This window comes from Pinus tabuliformis, chromosome 7, assembly GCF_031772625.1.
Source record: "Pinus tabuliformis cultivar Carrire ecotype Pingquan chromosome 7, CPIR1, whole genome shotgun sequence".
Lineage (NCBI taxonomy): Eukaryota > Viridiplantae > Streptophyta > Pinopsida > Pinales > Pinaceae > Pinus > Pinus tabuliformis.
The window spans coordinates 307100859-307113696 of record NC_142293.1 but is presented as its reverse complement, the minus strand read 5'-3'; positions in this window follow the sequence as shown (position 1 = coordinate 307113696).

The following is a 12838-nucleotide window of genomic DNA, read 5'->3' as shown; positions in this document are numbered from 1 at the left end:
CTACATTTACTAGGTTTAATAGATTAAATAGGTTGACCTAAGTTTACTAGTTTAACCATGGTTTATTAAGTTAACCTAATTTTATTAGGTTTACTAAGTTTAACTAAGTTTACTAGGTTGACTTAGGTTGACTTAGGTTGACCTAGGTTGACATAGATTTACTAGGTTTACTAGATTTAATAATTACTAGTTTGACCTGGGTTGACTAGGTTGACCTAGTTTTATTAGGTTTATTAGGAGAGATTCGTAGGTTTTTTAGGTTTATTGAAATGATTAGTTGAGATTCCTTCAACTATGACTACCAATCCTTTATAAGTTTGTTCTTTTTTTTGGCTGAAAACAACACATAGAGCAACAACAAGAGCAATTTGGCTGAAAATATGTAATAGGAGCATGACTCCTTAGACTACGGAGTTGCTGCAATGGTGACTAGATATTTCTTGCAATGGTTACAAGCGATTTGTTGTTGGTTCACCTGTTGCGGAAACTCACTAGGTGTTCGTTGTGACAACTCAATGGTCACCATTGTGGCAACTCACTAAAAAAATTAACAAAATAAGCGGCAACAGAAAAGAAGAATGTAAGAATATCTAGTAGAAATTTACCTATGCTCACTGGATTTCTTCAATACACTACCCTACAAACCAGTTGTGAATGCAACCCACTTGAAACTTGGAAATTTTTTAACAAAAATGAGCAAATTAGCTATAAAAATTACTGACATGAGCAAACAAATGTTGAAAACTTGTAAAAAAAATCGTAGTAAATTCACCTTTGCTGCAATTGGATAGTTGATTTCTTCCTCTACAATTGTCTCACAATTGGACGCATCCTCGTCATTTGATATGTTCCTGCAAATGTCTCACAAGTCGACAAATGATTTCTTCCTTTAATTTCTTCCCCTACATATTCCTCTGCAAATGTCTTCCAACAAATGTCTCGGCAGCAACAAACTTAAAATTTCATTTGGAAATTACAACAAAGGTCTTGCAACAACAAACTTACAATTTCATTTGGAAACTGCAACAAAGGTCTCACAGCAACAAACTTACAATTTCATTTGGAAACTGCAACAAAGGTTTTGCAGCACCAAATGTCTCAAAAAAATAGAGATGCAAAAGCACGTTTGAAAGACAGATGCAGAAGCGTGTTCGGAAGATAGATGTAGAAGCGCGTTCAGAAGACAAATGTGAGTTCGGATTTCAGCAATTGATTTCTCGCATGCATTAGGGGATTTTTGAGGTCTAAAATGGGCCTCATAAGAAAAATGTACATCCAAAGTAACTTTATAAGAACTAATAGGATTCAAGATGATGATGTCAACCATGGGGGATGCTTCCCCATTTTTTGAGTAAAAAAGTACAAAGGTTAAAAAATAATAAAATAATAAAACTACTTTTTCAACTCATATTTTCTACTTATCTCCCTAAGTTTTTACTCAAATTTTGAGCGAGAGTACTTGTTGGATGCAAAATTAATTCTTCATCCAAGGAGTACCCATGTTGCATACTTTTGATGGACCTTGCTACACAAAAAATGAGAAATACATGAAAAAACGTGATTACAATCACATTTTTCGTGTATTTCTCATTTTTCGTGTAGCAGGGTCCATCGAAAGTATGCAACATGGGTACTCCTTGGATGAGGAATCAAATTTTGCATCCAACGAGTGTCTCCACTCAAAATTTGAGTACACCCATATGGAGATAAGTTGAAAATATGAGTTGAAAAAATAGTTTTGTCATTTTTCCCTCTAAAATTTAATGATGTAATCTAATCTTACTTTATTATTTCCAATATTATTTTATAATTTCCTTAGGAGGCCCATTTTAGACCTCAAAAATCCCCTTATGCTCATTTTTTTCGATGTTTGAACTCTCCTACCTGGCCACGAGGGAAGGATTCCACCATATACGAAATCATTGACTCGTACAGGGAGTCGAAGATTTAATGTGTCCCCCATCGTGTCACCTTAACTCGGTAGGTTCCAAATTTGAATTCATACCTCCATTCCATTTGTTCTCCATTAATTCTCCAGCTTATGGTAGGAGTCATGTCGTTTCCACGGGAGCTGGTGCTGGGGAATGAAGCCTTGGATGGAGACTTCTTTTAAATTAGACTTGAAAACATTCCAAAACATGAATCATTGAAGGAGGGTTGGAATTTGACGAGTAAAATGCTCATCAGCTTCCCAAAAATATCATCTATAAGATTTGAATTTTCTTTCTTTGCTTAAGTGTCGACGTTGAATTATGTTAAAAACAAAATACGAAGTAACCAAATATGAAATGATAATCTTCTTTTAATTAAAATTCAAAACATTCCAAGACAAGACTCATTGAAGTAGGGTTGGACGTCATAGGGAATTTTGGTCGTTAAATACGTTTAAAAATTTTGCTGAACATATCTTATGATTGTTGATTTTTGTAGATTGGGAGGTACTCCAAGTCCTAGGGTTCAGGGTTTGGAGGGAAAAATGCCACAAGGGTCACTTGTGGGCTTGGAACCCAAGCATGGGGTTTTGCACCCATCGGGATTTGGGTCAAAAACATGATGAATTTGATCTTGAGAAAAATTGAGGTGACAGAGCTTGGCCTGTCGATTCCAACGCTCTAAAGATCACTCAAATCGGAGCTCTAGAAACGAATATATGAATTTTTGAAGCTGACAATTAATTAATGGACAATCAAGTCATGTAGGCTTGAAGTGAATTCGTCCAAGAGACGTGTCTCTTCATCAATTCATGGAGCCCTTCATTTAGTGTATAAATGGAAGGTGTTGGAGGTCAATTTAACTCATCCAAAAGTGCAACACACACTTAATCACAAACTCGTTGGAGAGGAGGAATATCTCTGAACTAGCCACAGAAAATAAGGTAGGGACGGTGTGGGTGTTTTAGGGTTGTTGGAGCCTCTTGGTGACTGCGTGGAGGGTTGTTCTATGCTACAGACAAGTCGAGTTTGAAGAAAGGAACACGCAAGTCCGTGTGGGAAGCTTCAAGGTAAGGGAAACATTGTTTTGGTTGGTTGTAGGTGAGCAAGTTCTTGTAGTAGGCCGTTGGCCTTGCCTAACTAAAACAAGGATAGTGCGGAGGGTTCCTCGGCTGAAAAGTGCCCATAAAAATATCATGTATGTAGGAGACCCTCCTTGATGAGGCCACAGTCTTTGAGTGTTATTTTGGGTGATAGTTTGAGGGTTGTTGCAGCACGTGGGTTCCCTAACTAGTCATAGTGAGGAACAACAGCAAATGAAAAATTGGACAATAGTTTTGATGTATGTTGGATACATGGTTTTGGTTCAAATTTAGATCGGTTTTCTAGCATCCTGTGGGAGCCAATTTGGAGGCTTCATTCACTGATTGAAAGCCTTCATCAGTGCAGATCTTGCAGTGTAGAATTGGGTGCCATTGATTTGGTGGAAGGAAGTGTGTTGGCTACCCAAAGTAGCCCTAAATGAGCTATCTTGAAGTGACGAAGAGGAGTTGAAGTTTGGGTGAAGTTTGGTTCTGAAGTGTAGCACCTTGATGGACAAAGGTGACTGCTAGTTTGGCAGTTTGGAGCTTGGGAATTGGCCAACCCATAGTGCAAATTAGATCAGCCCATGTACATGCTACAGAAGTGACTTGTAACAGTGTTAGGTGGCAACCCTCCTAGAATCTCGATGTGTTTTCCTTCGAAGGATTGAGGGGTAGCTAGTGAGCAATACGGAAGCGAATGATTGGCAGGACAAGATACGAAATATAATTTGCAGTGAATTTTGTCATTGTATCTTGTATACCATACACTGTTGTATTATTCATATTTGGTTTAATATAGCGAGGATTGGAGTTGTACATTATTGTAGATATTTGTTAACAACTAGGTACATTTGTGCATGTGTGATTTACTGCTTTATATTTCTGATGTGCAAAGTATTTTATGGTTGAGATTCTTGGTTTGGTAGCGTCAATGATTTTAAGACTCTAACCTAGACCTAAGATCATGGAAATTAAACAGTGATGTGTCTTGAATTTTGAAAAACGTACTTTTGACGGTCAATTATTTTCCTAAAACGTTATTAATACCCTATGGAACTTGCACGGAGGACATAAATAAATTGAATTTGCAGATGTTGGAGCTAGCAAGAGGTTGATCATTGATAATGGATAGATAATTATTGGCACTATGGTTATGCACGATTCAAATCTTACGGAGGATATTTGTGGGAAGATTCCTAGACAAAACTAAGAGCAAGGACACACTTGGCCCACAATTAAAGAATAATCCCACGCATCACAGAATTGAGAGTTGGCACCACCAATAGCGGTAGACTAGGGTAACCTATAAAATATAAAAATCCTTTCGACTTTGTCAATGGGACTAAAGGAGGATTTGGTTTTTATATTTGTTTTTTGTGTTCTTGAAAGAGGGATATTTAGCACAATTGGCTGGTAACTTTCACTACATCAGACAAAGCTCAGTTTACTGGGTCTCAGAGAAAATAGGGTTCTGTTACTGACCTCTGTTGTTTTGTTTGGCTTGGTTTGACTTTTTTGTTGAGTATTTTGGCGTGAGGAGGAAGGATGAGTAGAAACAATGGGATTCCTGTGGAAAGACAGGTACATATTCAAACTGAGGATGGAAAAATAGGCATGGGGTTCGAGAATATTCAATTACCATGGGTGGACCTTCGGTTGCCCACTTTTTAATTCTTGATGAAGATTACCTCTAGAATTATTGATGGGGATTATGAAAGGAGGCCAACAATCTATAAGATGCAGATATGGTTTGATATTGTTAATGTTTCTTTCTGTGTAATGAGCTTGTCTTGCTTAGTTATAGCTCTGGTGGCCATGGTCAGCAATCAAAAGTTTGGGGTTGTTATAGTGTTTGGGTTCAAGCTTGTTGTGTATTCCAAGTGGTCATATTCTGATTCATTTGACTGAGTTTTCAAGTGGTCCTATTCTTGTCATTTGGGTGAGCTTTAAGGTGTTTTTATAATTTTTCATGGCTTGTCTTTAGCATTTGACGAAGTGGGTGTGTGTTATTTTGTGTTGTTGCAATGTCGTATGTATATTTAGTAACATGGAGAGTATTTTGTTGTTTCAGTAGTGTTCATTGTTTGTACGTTTATGTCTATTTTGAACTTAATGTTTGTGTGCAAATTCTTGGTGGGAGATTCAGCAACATTTGTTTCTCATTCATTGCTTCAACTTCTGATATGTGGGATGAAAATGGTGAAGAGGGCATCTATTATTCACAACCGGAATCATGTCGAGTTGTTGTTTGCAGGCGATCAAGTACACCATCATTTTGCAAATTTCATGTGAGTGTTATGAAAAATTTGCATAGCTTATGCAATGACTTACATCTTCCTCACCCTCAAGAGTTGTATTCTTAGTTTTGAAAATTCATGTCATTAGTGACGCGGTTTAAACATAGTCGGAAACACACAGGTATGTCATGGAAGGGATTTTTCTCAAGAAGGAAAGGGATAACCTTCCTTCACACATATAAGTATCATTGAAGGTTTGATGCTAAACAAGGAAAGGGACAACCTTCCCCCTTCCTTGTCTCTCACACATATATTATTGAAGCCCTGCTCCTCAACAAGGAAAGAGAGAACCTTTCTTCAATAATTTGGCTACCTAAACTTTTGAGTGAAAGGATTGATTTATTCTTTCCAGAAAGGTAAAATATAAATGCAAGGAATTTCTTCTTCTAGCTTGGAATCGACATGTTTTTGGTATGATTTATGTGTTTATAACTTGGAATTGACAAGATTGTGGTGTGAGTTATGTGTTAGAGACTATTTTTGTTTTAGAATTGTTCATAATAAATGTTATTTCTTAACTTATTCCATCCAGTGAGACAAAATATCAATGTAATAAGTCTCTTCTTATAGCTTGAAATTAACAAGTTTTTGGTGTGAGTAATGTGTAATGTGTTTCTATCTTGGAGTTGACAAGTTTTTGGTGTGAGTAATGTGTTTTTATCTTGTAATTAACAATTTTTTGGTGTGACTTGTGTTAGAGACTATTTTTGTTTTAGAATTGTTTATAATAATTGGTATTTCTGGACTTATTCCATCGAAGGAGGAAAAATTATCAATTTAATAAGTCTCTTCTTCTAGCCTAGGATTGACAAGTTTTTGGTGTGAGTTATGTATAAAAACTTTATGTTTTAGAATTTTTAGAAACAATGGTTATTTATGGACTTATTCCTTCCACGGAGATAAAATCCTCAATGCAATAAGTCTCTTCGTCTAACTTGGAATTGACAAATATTTGGTGTGAGTAATGTGTTTCTAGCTTGGAATTAATGAGTTTTTGGTGTGAGTAATGTGTTTCTATCTTGGAATTGACAAGATTTTGGTGTGCCTTAGTGTTATGAGACTATTTCTATCACATGCATAGAGATAGAAACTTTTGTAACGTTATCATAACATAATCCTATAACATGATGTTAAGAAATCCACAATGTCCATTTATTATAAGTTTAGTCTTTTAATTTTTAAAAGGTTCAGATAATATGCATTCAATCTTGTTAATATTTGTGTATATCCCATGATCCAAACAAATACTAAAATATATACAGTGAAATGTATACTTTATCTTTAAATCTAATAATATATATTAGATTATGTAAATCATAACATAAACCATATTAACAAATCTACTTTTCAGTTTTTATTGATAACATTCAATAGTTTCACTATGTTGGTCATCTTATATGTCCCATAAGATCTCAAGTTAGTCATATCTCATATATAAAAATGCTATAGCATGTTCAAGTCAAGGACATTTGATTTCAGGTTCCAAAGATTTTATTGTGAGTGTTCCATGCAATTTCAAACCAAGGTTCAAGATATAATAAGTCATGTGTGTTATGGTATTTATGTTATTGAAGAGTTATCTTTTTAATCAAGCCTTTATTGGTGAAGGGTTAATTTATTATGAGAACATCATGCGTGAAGGGAAAAATTGTAAACATAATGTTTCTTGAGGGGAAGCATAAGAACCCAAAATTATTAAAAAAAAATGTATGACAAATAAAGAGAAATCCAAATTCCAACCTTGAATTGAAGTTGTCATTAATATTTCACCTTAAGCGTGCAACTTTGTTGTAGTACAAAATACAGTTGTTGTAGTAAGAAATATTATTTTCAGAGTTAAGTAATACTTAAATATTGTGTTTTTAAATTAGTTGTATTTATTTAGAAAATAAATTTTAAATTGGATCAAATTAATTATATTAATGTTTTTATTTAATTAAAAAATATAATAAAATATTTAGAAAAATTGAAAACTATTATAAAACTACAATTAAAAAAAAGTGATGTTAATTCTACTCTAAATTATATATAATTATAATAATAATTAAAATATTTATTTGAGTGTAAACTAAAATAATAATAATAATAAATTGAAAATGAAATTAATTTAAATCCAAATCATATATAAATATAATAATTCACAACCTCTGATTCGGGTGAGAGTCCACACTTGGCATTTACGGCCTTGACCGCAGCAAACAATCATATTAGGGAGGGGAGTGGTATGGCACCACAACCATCACCCCACTGAATGGAGGGAAGAGGTGTGGTCGTCCTTTCCTTCATTTGGCAACTTGAATTTAATGAGAATCCTCCACACGTGAGTTAATGATGGTGCAATTAAGGATTCGGATGGTCGTCCTTCCAAAGTTTCTCAACGGAAGTATGCCTAACAAACAAGCCACGTTTCATTTTATTTCAGTTTTCACACTAATGCATTGTGTTCTTGTTCTTTTTGTTAGATTTCTTGCCTACTACAAGGAGAATTACCACTTCGACTTTGTTGTTTCTTATTCTTTGGAGGGGGAAATTCCAAGTCATCTTGTCCAGGCTTCTCCCAGTACCATTTCTCTATGGACTTTTTTTTCCTCCTCTAGTTGCATTCTATGCTTTCTAAGTGAGATTACAGGATCCATTGATAAAACCAACTCTAGAGGGAGGTGTTTTTCTTTGGGTAGCAACACTCAAAAGGCTAGGAGGTCTGCATTCATAACCTTGCACTTGGTTCGCTCAAGCCCAAGAGGGCATCCTTTGTGGTGGCGGGCACCCACAGGATATATAGTCCTCAATTCAAGAACTTTGATTTTCATATTCTATTTACTCAATGGTATTTTGTGCACACAAGAGGAGTTGGATGGTTGGACTCTTTTGGTATTAATACAACTGTTATTTTAGCATCTAAATTTTCTCTTTTCGAGCATACTTTCGGGTTTTCTTGGTCTATTTCCTGTGGCGCTTTGAATTCGTGTGTTTCTTTCATTGTCTCTCACCACAACCTTGTCCATCCTCTAAAGTTTAGTTGGCAGCATAGCTTTCATTGTCTTTGTCACTCACTCCACAATCTCATCCCTTTTCACTCCATTGATTACCCTTTTTGTTGTTCCTCTCTGTATGACATGATAGAGCATCTAGTCGTAGAGGCTCGGTGAGCTAGGGGAAAGGGAGCGCTCATGCTTGCCTCTACACCCATAATTCTACTAGGCATTATCAAGATCAGAGCCCCCAACCTGTCCAGAGAGTTCAACGAGAAAATTTCAATGTTCATGCAAACTAGAACAATTACGCTAACGTTGAAATGTTTGCTTCGATGGATGAATAGGTGCCTAATCCAAGTCATACCTGAGGGCACCAGAACTAGTATCGGTGCACCATTAAGCCATATTGGAACACAATGAAGCCAAGAGGGAGATCATGATGCAGCATGACAAATTCCTATTGGAGCATTGTAATATGGACTTGTAACACAAATACATGGCCCTATAGTCAACAAGGATTGAGGCCCTCCTATAGAAATGGCAAAGGACCAACCTCACAAGGATCCTCTGCTAATCCAATAGAAGTTTCCACCTCATCTCAAGTCACTTTCATGACTCACAAATTCCCAAATTTTGATTTTGGTATAGTTGTTTATATGTTATTTGTTTATGCATGCACCAATACCACTACTAACATGGTTTGGTCATCTATTGTATATAGTTTCTTGGATACTATCATGCTAAGAGGAATCTCGTTTATTAGATGAACTCTATGTATTATTTTGGAGTCTCTTTGTTTTTGTTAGGTGGATAAATCCCTCTTGCTGGCAAGAGTGATCTCCCTAGATCCTAAAGGAAACTAGAAACAAACAGACAATTGAATAGCTTTTTCCCTAAGCTTACTTCATTTGAATTATGAATATAAAAGATGGTGAATAATTCTTTTACCTATTTTTGAAATGCTTGATGAAGATCCCTGCTTGTCTTGATGTAGATTCTCAATGCTTGAAAAGACCTACAACCACAAACATAAGAAATATCAAAGGCATATGCAACATAACAATCCAAACAAGCTTAATCTAAAGATCACGGAGATTAGAAATTGAAATTTCCTTAATGCATATCCAAAGAACTATAAACCATTCATCATTTCAGTGAGAAAATACAATGGAAAAAAATATTCATTTGTATTAATTTGGATATAAAGAAGATCCTTACAACCTTTTCCTTGATGTCATGAGGTTCCTCCCAAATACCTCCGACCCTTTCCTTATATGATAAGCTTTTTCAATCTCAATCCAATAGCATAAGTCTATCTTTTCTGACCTCCTCAATCCCTCTACCCTCTAGTCAATTTATAGGCCAAGAGGAAGAAGTTTCATATCCAAAAGAGGAGGATGAGATCCCCTAATTGGAATATTAGGGTTCCTTAAGGAAAGGGAATTAGGTCCATCATCTAAGGGGTTTGGATCAAATAGATATGACCTAGGAGCTTTCAGTTGGGATATATTCACCCAACAATGCTTCTATATCTTAGTTTTTATTTTCACTTTTCTTTGATTCACCTGCACAGTCTATAATGGCAGACAGAGCACAGTTTTTTGTTTTTCTCAAGGATAATTACAGCGAATGCGAAGAAACTTCTAGGAAAAGTGTGCATGTCATACTTAACAAGGTATACAATCCATTTTTCCAAAAATTCTAATCTTCTTCAAGGGGTTTTTGATTGTTTGACCTCTATGGGAGTTCAATGAGGCATGTTCACATATGGCGAGAAATCCATTTATATCGATCAAATGTCATGGTGACAGAATGATGTGTAACAGATTGCCCCTAAAGTGCGAAGTCTGAAAAAATAAGTTTTAAAGACTGAAGCATTTTATCATGCCAAAGATCAAATTAGAGACAATCGTCGGAAAACTGCAAGAAACATTCAAGGATTATAATGCAAATATATATAATCATCACTGAGGTAGGAATTCCCATACTCAGAGTAAAGCCAACTAAATCAACAACTACGGAAAAATCTCAAAAATCATATCAATAGTAAGCACATTATGGGCACAGCCATCCGTTATGAATTGGTCTACATGATCATGAATATAAAAATCCTTGAAACCTGGATTGATAAAACTAGATTTAGGGTCTTGATCTCCGTTTGTCGATCCATAATATGCATCTATCCATGCGAGTGAATGTCTCAAAGTCGAACATGGTAGAAACCACTTGATTACCAATCAATGATGTGAAATGTTAACAAGTGTGAGAGAAACCAGCAATAATGACAATGTCTCTCAAGGTACTCCCAGTACAATATATGAAGTGCGAATAAGTGATATGAAGTCAAACACTCATAAAATCGTTTGATCGAATGCCAATGATGAAAACATGTCGTTGAAGGCGAGAATCCTGCCATTATGATATGCAGGCTTCAAGGTACTAAAGGTTTCTAGATCAACTTCCTAGATAATGAGATGAAGTCTATAGGAAGCAAGCCGTCGTAGGAAAGCCTACAATAGGCAACACAATGTCAAGTTTTGAAAAATAGTTTGCAAGGACTGAATCAGAGATGGCTGACGCGATTGAAGGTTAAAATTTGCAAAGGAACGTGAACTGAGGATGAACTTCCCTTGAACACATAATGACACGATAATTGACTTGGTATCATTTGACTCAATGATAATACTCAAAACCAGCTGAAGACTTTCAATGAGGTTCGATTAACTGTAAGACAAATGGATTTTCTAACCCGGACATAAATGTGATGGAGTGTCATGTTCAAGAGTGACATATTGCCTTTATGATGAATGTAAAATGAACACCTTTTCCCAATTTTCCCCCACCATTATTAGCAAGTACCTCTTTATTTTTTACAATCTTGAGAAGGATAACATATGCTTGTCCTGTAAGCTCATCCTTCGGACGAGTCCATCCTAGTATTTTTAACGAACCCTAAGAAGGAGTGGTTCGGTCTCGTTATGCTTAACGAGTCTTACACTGTTTAATTTTTATGAGTCCAGTAAAGGAGTAATTCGATGTCATTTTATTTTAAGAGTTTGAAAAAGACAAAAAGAGACTCATTCAATTCTTTTATCGTAAAATTTTAACAAGCCCGGAGAAAGTAAAGCTCGATTTTTTTCAATTTTAGGGAGTCAGAATAAAAGCATAAGAAAACTTTGTCATGTTATTTTTCGTAAATTTAGTCCCTCAAGCCCGAAAAAGGATAAAATAATGTAGGAGAGAACTCTATTGACCATAATCATTCAACGTATACATTTTTCGTAAATATTCCAGTTCAGTCCGTAAAAGGGGTAAACTTATATTGAGTGGACGGTTGTTCATTTACTTTTACAAGTTCGATCAACCAAGTGCTCGCCAATATTTTCATGTTTTAAGAGTCTAAAAAGGGCTTAAAAGAGGACTCCATGGTTTTGCTTTTCATAATTTTTTAAGAACATGGAAAGTGATAAAAGTTTGCTCGTAGTCAAAATGATTCATTTTCACATTGTAACTTGTTTTTCACATCAAACTCAAATAAATTATCATAATTGTTCAATCTTTGGGTAAAAACACTAAAAATTTTGACTTTTAAGAAGTCCTAGGTATAAAAATAATATTTTAATCACCTAAAAAACCTATAAAAGTTGAAAAAGTAATTATATTTTCACCATTTGATTTTTACTCATTTGGAGAGAAGAAACGGGGTTTTTTACCACCGAAATTCTGAAGCTGATTCTGATCTGTTTCTTCCAAGTAATAGATCTCTTCATTATCTCCATTTTCATCCATTTATTTTTTAGTTTTAGGCATTCATGTGATTTTTTGGGAGGGTTCCATTTTCAATAATGCACCCGCGGCCCTGCGTAGGAACTCTCCATCTGGTTCACACAAGACGATAATTTTTTGTATAAAAAAATACGCCGCCTATGCAGAAACTCACCCGAGTATCTGTGCACCAACGCTCTGTTTTCAAAAAGGCAGTCGTGCAGGCACCGAGGGCTTTTGAAAAACTTGGAAATTCCGCCCCAAAAAATCCACAATTGTTTTAATAATTGTTCTAACTCCTTATAATTGTCATTTCAGGACTATTTGATCATTCAATCATGGAATGGAGGGAGAGAGAACACGAAGCCCAAGATTCAACTACTTTGGATGATCCTGCCACCATGCAGGCTTTAAGAAATTGTGGCCTCTACAAGTATTGGATAATTCTAGGGATGAAATCTCAGGTAGAGCTCATGACATGGTTGGCACAGACATGAGATGTCCAGGACCAATTCTTTGTGATTGGGGATCATTGTGTCACCATTGATGTTGATGATATATAATTTTTTACTGTGCTCTCCCATAGAGGAGCTGAGATTTATTTGTTTAGGCAGGATGGAGACACTACTATTGGATACCTGCGATGTTTCTATGGGAATTCATAGCTCATAGATGGCAGGATTGATATCAAGACTATTGGGGACCTGGCTTTGAGGACCATTGCTTTCACGGTTATCAAACTATGTGGTATTGAAGCCCTTCACTTGGCCACGAAGGCCCAGATG